Source organism: Propithecus coquereli, unplaced genomic scaffold, assembly GCF_000956105.1.
Source record: "Propithecus coquereli isolate 6110/MARCELLA unplaced genomic scaffold, Pcoq_1.0 Scaffold370, whole genome shotgun sequence".
Taxonomy (NCBI): domain Eukaryota; kingdom Metazoa; phylum Chordata; class Mammalia; order Primates; family Indriidae; genus Propithecus; species Propithecus coquereli.
This window is the reverse complement of record NW_012149397.1, coordinates 174927-182700: the sequence shown is the minus strand read 5'-3', so window position 1 is coordinate 182700 and position 7774 is coordinate 174927.

Sequence of the window (7774 nt, the reverse complement as noted above, 5' to 3'; positions counted from 1 at the left end):
TCACCACTGTCTCCCCAGTACCTGGCACATCAAAAGTCTTAATAAATATCCGACAAAAGAATGAGTAGGTCCAGCAAAGCGTCCCATCTCCCCGCTGGCAGCCCGGGCGCGCGCACCCTCGCCGGCGTCGTTCCCAAGGACTGCGGTGACGTTGGCGGGCGAGGCCGGTCACACGGAGCTGTGCGAGCCATTGCAAAGGATCCGCCTTTCAGTCCGGGTGCGTCGGGGGCCTTCCCTGGGCCGGGCGCGGGCTGGGTGGTGGGTGCGGGGCGGGGAAAGCGACGCAGGCCTTGCCCTCGTCGTGTCTGCCGCCTGCTGGGAGAGAACGATGACGACCAAACCGCCACGGGAATAAACGCAGCAGCGCTGTGTGCCCGCGGCAGCGGCCGGGAGCTGCGAACACACGTCAGGAGGGAGCCGGGCTAATCTAGCCACAAGGGGTTCCCCTTTTATAGGTGACCCCGGTCTGAGACCAAAGTCAACGGACCCCACCAGTCACACAGGGGCATGCTAGGAAGTCACACCCTGCCAAGACCAGCGCTGGAGCCTGTCGTAGCCACGCCCCGTTCTTCCCTCGCTTTGCTGTCCCCATGGCTCACAAACGCTGCGAACCGTTCGACTGCGCAGTGCAGGCGGGGCACCATCTCCCTGTCCCTCCGTAAAGTCACCTGATGATTTTTAAAGAAGCCAAAGAGAGAGAGAAAGATGTACCGTGCAGTGAGACCCAAACGAAGTCTCCACATGGCGACGATGCGCCACCGTGCGCGCAGGCGCGCCCAGCGAGCGGCTTCCGCAGGAGCAGCAACCCAGACCTGCTCACGGGAACCTGTCCGCTCAGAGTTCAAAGCTTTGGGCAGCCACCGTCCTCAAAGAATACTTTTTATGTTGAATGAATCTGAAAGTACAGTCGATCGAGTACACTAAGAACAGCTCCCTTTCTGTTTTGAGGCGTGAAAGCCGGGGTGGAAAAAGGAGGAAGCATTCCCCACTCCAGAGCGGAGGCCAGGACGGCAGCGCCCACCCAGGAGGTCAACGGGCGCAGCCCCGCGTCGTAACGGGACGTGTCTGGAGTGTCTAAGTGCCACCCAGCGAGGACTAGAACCAGCCTCTCTTTGATGAGCTGTTCCCGTGTCTTACCCGGACCAGCTCCCCTCAAAAACTAAATAAAAATGAGCAGAAACGAACACGCCTCCACTTGCCAGCTTTGGGGAAAGTTCTGAAGACTTCATGCCACCGGGAATCATTCCCAGGCGTGAGGAAAAACAGACGCGTCTGAAAGGGGAAGGAATGTGGCAACAGGATGGCAAACGCGAAGGGCACTAGGACGTGTCACAGTGGCCGGCGGCCCAGTAGCTGAGAGTTTGGGTGGCTCTTGTCCTTCTCCAAGTCCCTGTCTCGTCAGTGGCGTTCCGACGTCAGAGCACTGACAGCCGTTTTCTGCAAGGCCCCACTCGCCCCTGCAGGAGACCAGCTCCGCGCTCTGGGCCCACGTGTTCCTGAGGGTGATCCCAGCTCATGCGGGGAAGGGGCCGACGGCCTGGAGTAGCTGCCCGCTCTGGGCAGCCTGGGGTAGGAAACCTCCTGTCGGGAGCGGGCGTGTCTGATCCTATGACACAATGCGGCACACTGGGAATAACTGAACTCGCTCTCCTAAGGCCCTCTTTAGATTTTCAGAAGTTTGGGAAATTCCATGTTATTTCGTCTGCCCCACCTCCCAAGTGTGATCCAATTCTCCAAATCAGCCACTGTGAATTGCGGAATGCGAGCAAATAGCACCACCTAGTGCAGGCCTCCTCTCAACTTCTCCCCAAACCATCTCTGCTGCCTTCCCCTCAGTGCCAGACATTCGCTTTCGCTCCCGCCCCGTCAAGCTGACATAAGAAACATGAGCAGATCCTAATTCATTTTTTCAGTGTTAGAATAAATCATACTTATTTTCTAATAAAATTGCACCTAACTTCTGAGCTGTACCCTTTCTACGTTTCCAAAATTAACCCACGTGGTGGCTGAGTGTGACTGTTTTGTCCTGACACACATCAGGAGTTTGCAGGGAACATCCGGTTCTAGGACGTGAATCATGGGGAGATGCACAAGGTCTGAACTCTTTGAGAGAAAATTCCCCGGGAAAGTCACGAAGGTCAAGTTGACCCCAAATTACCATTGTCCTCAGATCAGAATGCATTTTAGAGTTAAAGGAGACATTTTTGGCTAAGATTCAAGCATGCCTCCCTGGGCCTGACCATATTGCTCTGAAGCTACTCTCTTTCTTCTTTGCTTTCTTATCTCTGTGTGCTGCTGACTTTATTCCTTCCCTGGCCCTTGGCTGGATTTCTGTGCTTCCTGGGCCACAGAGCAGGTCTGGCTTTCCACAGCCCCTGGGTCTACCACTGCTCTGTTCCAGGGAGTGAACCGAGGGGAGGGAGCAGGGTGAAGACCAGGGAAACAACACAGTTGTTAAGGATCCAGTGCAGCGAGGAACTCGAGGGACCCGCTATCCAGTTTACATTTTCGCTCTTCTCTCACCCCCTTAGAAGTCTGGTAATACAAAGACCCACTGCTGTAGAAAAGTCTCCTGCGATCCACAGAATGTGAGGCCCTCAGTGCTTTCTCTCCCCTCTGTGTTGGTTCACTTGCTCCTAAGGCCGTTGGGCTTCCATCCTGTCAGAGGGGAAGACCAGCACTCTGACACCAGGTCCAATTACTCCAAACCCTTTAATCCCAGCAAAAAGGAGATGTTCTGTCCCCCAAAGCCTCGATATCAACTCAGAGAAAGACTCTGATTGGCCATTCTCCGCCCGGAGCACACTCCCTGGCTGGGATTCTCCCACTGGGCCCTGCCTGGACCAGGCACACCAGCTGCGGCTGGGTGGAGGGGAGCTGAGACCCCAGGGCCTCACGGATGAAGGGGGGATTCCCAAATGAAAGCAGTGTTGTCGCCAGGATGGGGTGAGAGAGTGTGCAGGTCACTTCAGAACCTCACACAAAGCCCCCGTTTGGGGTGGAGACAGACTAGAAACCAAGTCGGAAGCAATCTTTCTCCTGTATTAAGGCTCATGTCTAACTGGAGAAGTAAAAACTTGTTTCCAGTTATAGACTTCTCAGCATTTGGCTAGCAGGCTGAGGACATGCGGGGTCACTTCTGGAGACTCCTCAAGTCCTGCTGTTCACACTCAGAGTGTGAATCATCTTTCTTCCGGAGGGGAAAAAAAATCCTACGAAATATCATAGCCACCCATAATAACTAATAGCAATCTTACAAACAAATGTCATTAAATTAACAAGTCTAATTTTATTAAATTCACAAAGTACTTTTTGTTATACTCAAATATACATAACTTATAGTTCACCATTCTAACCATTTTTAAGTGTACAGTTCAGTGGCATTAAGTACTTTCACAATGTTATACAACCATCATCATCATCATCAATATCCTGAACCGTTTCATTTCCCCAAACTGAAACTCAGTGCACATTAAACACTAACTCCACATTTCCCCTCTCCCCAGCCCTGGTGACCTCTATTCCGCTTTCTGTCTCTATGAATTTAACTACTCTAGATACCTCACAGAAGTGAAATAACACTGTATTTGTCCTTCTGTGACTAGCTTATTTTGCCTAGTACAATGTCTTCAAGGATGATTCATATTATAGCATATGTCAGGAATCTCAGAAATCTCTTCCCGTTTAAGGCTGAATGACATTCCATTGTATGTATATACAACATTATGTTTACTCATTTATCTGTCAGTGGACATTTGGGCTGCTTTTACCTTTTGGCTACTGAACAATACTGCTATGAACATGGATATACAAGTATCTGCTTGAGTCCCTACTTTCAGTCCTTTTGGGTATGTACCAAGGAGGGGGAGTAGCTGGATCGTATGATAATTCTATGTTTACTTTTTGCAGAACCACCATATTCCACAGTGGCTGCACCATTTTACATTCCAGTCAGCAGTGCACAGGGTTCCAATTTCTCCACACATCTTTGCCAATATTTTTATCTCTCTCTCTCTCTTGTTTCTTGATAATAGCCATCTTAATATGTGCAAAATGGTATCTCATTATGGTTTTGATTTGCATTTCCCTAATGGATAGTGATGTTGAGCATCTTTTCATGTGCTTATTATCCATTTGCATATCTTCTTTGAAGAAATGTCTATTCAATGTCTATTGCCCTTTTCTAATTGAGTTGTTTGTTTCTTTGCTGTTGAGTTGTAGAAGTTCTTTATATATTCTGAAACAATCCCTTATTAGATTCATGATTTACAAATATCTTCTCACATTCTGTGGGTTTCTTAACTCTATTGATAGTATTCTTTGATGCACAAAAGTTTCTAATTTTGATCAAGTTCGATTACTCTATTGTTTTCTTTTTTTGTCTCTGCTTTTGGTGTCATATTAAAAAATCATTGCCAAAGTCAAATATCATGAAGCTTATACCCTAGGTTTTATTCTAGAAGTTTTATAGTTCTAAGTTTTACACTTAGGTCTTTAATCCATTTCGAGTTAGTTTTTGTGTAAAGTGTAAGGTAGGGATCCAAATTCATTATTTTGCATGTGTATATCCAGTTTTCCCAGCATCGCTTGTTGAAAAGGCTGTCCTTTTCCCATTGCATGGTCTTGGCACCCTTGTTAAAAATGATTGACAGTATATGTGACAGTTTATTGCTGGGTTATCTATTTTATTCCATTGGTCTCTATGTCTGTTTTCATGCCAGTACTACACTGTTTTGATTACTGTTTTGAAACCAGAAAGTATGATATCTCCAAATTTGTTCTTCTTTTTCAAGATTGTTTTGGCTATTTCACAATGTATACATATATTGAAACATCATCATGTTGTATACCATAATTATATACAATTTTTGTCAATTAAAAATACTAAAATTTTAAAACATTGTTTTGGCTTTTTGGAGTCCCTTGAGATTCCATATGAACTGTAAGATGAATTTATACATAAAACTTTTTAAATTGCAAATTTTAGTTTTCCTGTTTAGAGAGATGACCGTTCACCCTCATGAAAAACAGCCTCTCTGTTAAGCCAGAGGTTCCTTGAGAGAGGTAAAGAATCAATATAAATGTCTGTATGCCTCTAATTTGAAACATGCATTACGTTACAGGGTGTTCCTTCTTGGTCTCCCCTGGGGTCCTCCTTCTCCATGTGTCTGAGTGTGGTACAACCCCATGTCTCTGCCTCGGTCCCTTCTTTTCTCTCTGTATACTCTGTCATTCAAAGTCACAGTGGTCATGACTTTGAATATATGTCTAATATTCCCAAATTATAATCCCCAGTTCTGTTGTTGTTCCTGATTCACAACACCATATATAAATAACCTATTTGCCATCTCCTATTAGATATCCAGTTTGCTATCTCTCATTAGATATCAAGTAGGCAACTCAAATTTGCCACGTTTACAACAAATGTCAAATCTTTTCCTTCCCTGGCTCCTCAGTATCAGAAAATGGTATCACCATCCATCTAGTCATTCCAGCCAGGAATCAGGAGTTATCCTAGATTTCTAATTCCTCCACATTTATCCAAACTCTCATTAAGTTCTGACTCTACTATGACACATACCAATCTGCCTTTTCCCTCCATCTTTAACACCACCACCTTAGGCCAAGCCAGATCCTCTCTTGGCTGGATTAGTCCAGGACAGATGATATAAGAAGGGGAGAAAATGGTAAATTCATTATCCCTTTGATGAAACTTCGAATTCTGGCCTTATTTTTCAATCATTTAGTTTTCAGAGTTCTCATATAGCTGTTCCATGAATTCTATCTGGGATAAAAATAGTTGCATTCAGTAGGAGAGACAGGATGATATGTGCTTACTCCATAGTCCCTGAAACCGATACTGAATTTCATATTTGACAGAAATATTTATGTAAAGATGGCCATAAAGCAAGTGGAAAGTAGGCTTATTTGGAGCCCCTTCAATTAGAGAAGCTTATTTTTTTAAAAGAAGTCTCATGAGCATTAATCTGAAAGCCTAGATTTATAAATCATCAGGAGAATTGTAGGATTTTTCTTACTTTAAAAACTAAAAACAAGCAACATGCAAAACTGGCCAGTATGAGGAGGCTTAAAAAAACTAAACACATACTGGGTACAGACAGAAAGAATTCAAGAAAATCTCTCCCTTTCTGGGCTAAAGGAAGGGAAAATGAGCCCCTACAGGTGAGAAAGAGTAGGATGAATTCCCTAGTATATTTCTGATTCCCTTTCTTTCCAACCTAGGCAATGCTACTGTGGTTATTCAATGGTGGCAGCTGGGCAGGGACAGCAACAGCTACCAGCAAAAAGCACCTAAAAGTCTAAGGATAAGAACTCTTCTCTCTTACCAGAGAAGCTGTGGTTCCAAGAGTTTGGAGTGAGTCTTCACTGCTTTTTCTCTCTCTCTCTCTGTGCTCATGCTACTTGGCTCTGGATACACACGCAGATGAAGGAAGCATGCAGTAGAGTGAGGAAACTAAAGCCCAAATTTCTGGCAAGAGGACTAGGAAGAAAATTACAGAGAGGTTGAGAAGGTAAGCCCATAAAGTTCTATGTAAATTCCTAGGCTCGCCTTTGAGCTGTGCATACATGGATATGACTCTAGACAGAATTCCACAGGCTTTGAAAACTGAGGTACATGGTAGACCATCTCCAAAGTTCCAGGCTGACCACTGATGGTACTCAGGAAAGACAGATTCAAATAGCAATGCAAGTGTTTTGAAAAGTGAACCAACAATAGAACTGCAGCCCATTGGAGAAATTTATATATTGAATCTGACCTGGATGATTGCCAGTTAAAACAATGACAACAAAAGACATTGTTCTAAAGCTTTAAACAAGACCCAGAGTCTCATAAAATAATATCCAAAGTATCCAGAATATAATCCAAGATAACCCAGCATATAAAAGGCAAAAAAAATCTCAATTTATAAATGAAAAGCCAGTTACAGATTGCAGCCATGAGAAAACACAAATGCTGGATTTTAAAACAGCTATTATACTCATCTATCAAGAAGTAAGGGCAAACATTCTTGAAATGAATGGAAAGATTAAAAGTTGACACAAAAAAATAGAAAATATGAAAAAGAATTAAACAGAAATTGTAGAACTAAAATGATAATCACTGAAATAAAAAATTCACAAGATGGGCTCAATGGCAGAATAGAGATGGCAAACAAAAGAGTGAACTTGAAGATAGATCAATAGATATTATCCAATATGAACAAAAGAGAAGAAAAAGGATTTAAAAAAATGAACAGAGCCTCAAGGACCTGAAGAACATTACAAAAAGGTATATATTTGTGTCATTGGAGTTCTACAAAGAGAGAAGCACAAGCATGGAGTAAAAAATATGTATAATACCTCCATGCATCACTTAAAGATAGGGGTCATTCTGAGAAATATGTTGTTAGGTGATTCCGTTGTTACGCAAACATCATAGAGCGTACTTCCACAAACGTAGATGCTATAGCCTACTACATGTGGTACAGCATGTAGCTCCTACGCTACAAACCTGTACAGCATGTTATTGTAGTGAATATTGTAGGCGCCTGTAACATAATGGTAAGTATTTGTGTCTCTAAATATATCTAAACATGGAAAAGGTACAGTAAAATATGGTAGAAAAGATAAAAAATGATACACCTGTATAGGGTGGTTATGACAAATGGAGCCTGCAGGACTGGAAGCTGCTCCAGGCAAGCCCGTGTGTGAGTGGCGAGTGAATGTGAAGGCCTAGGACATTACCGCAGACTTTATAAACACCGTATACTTA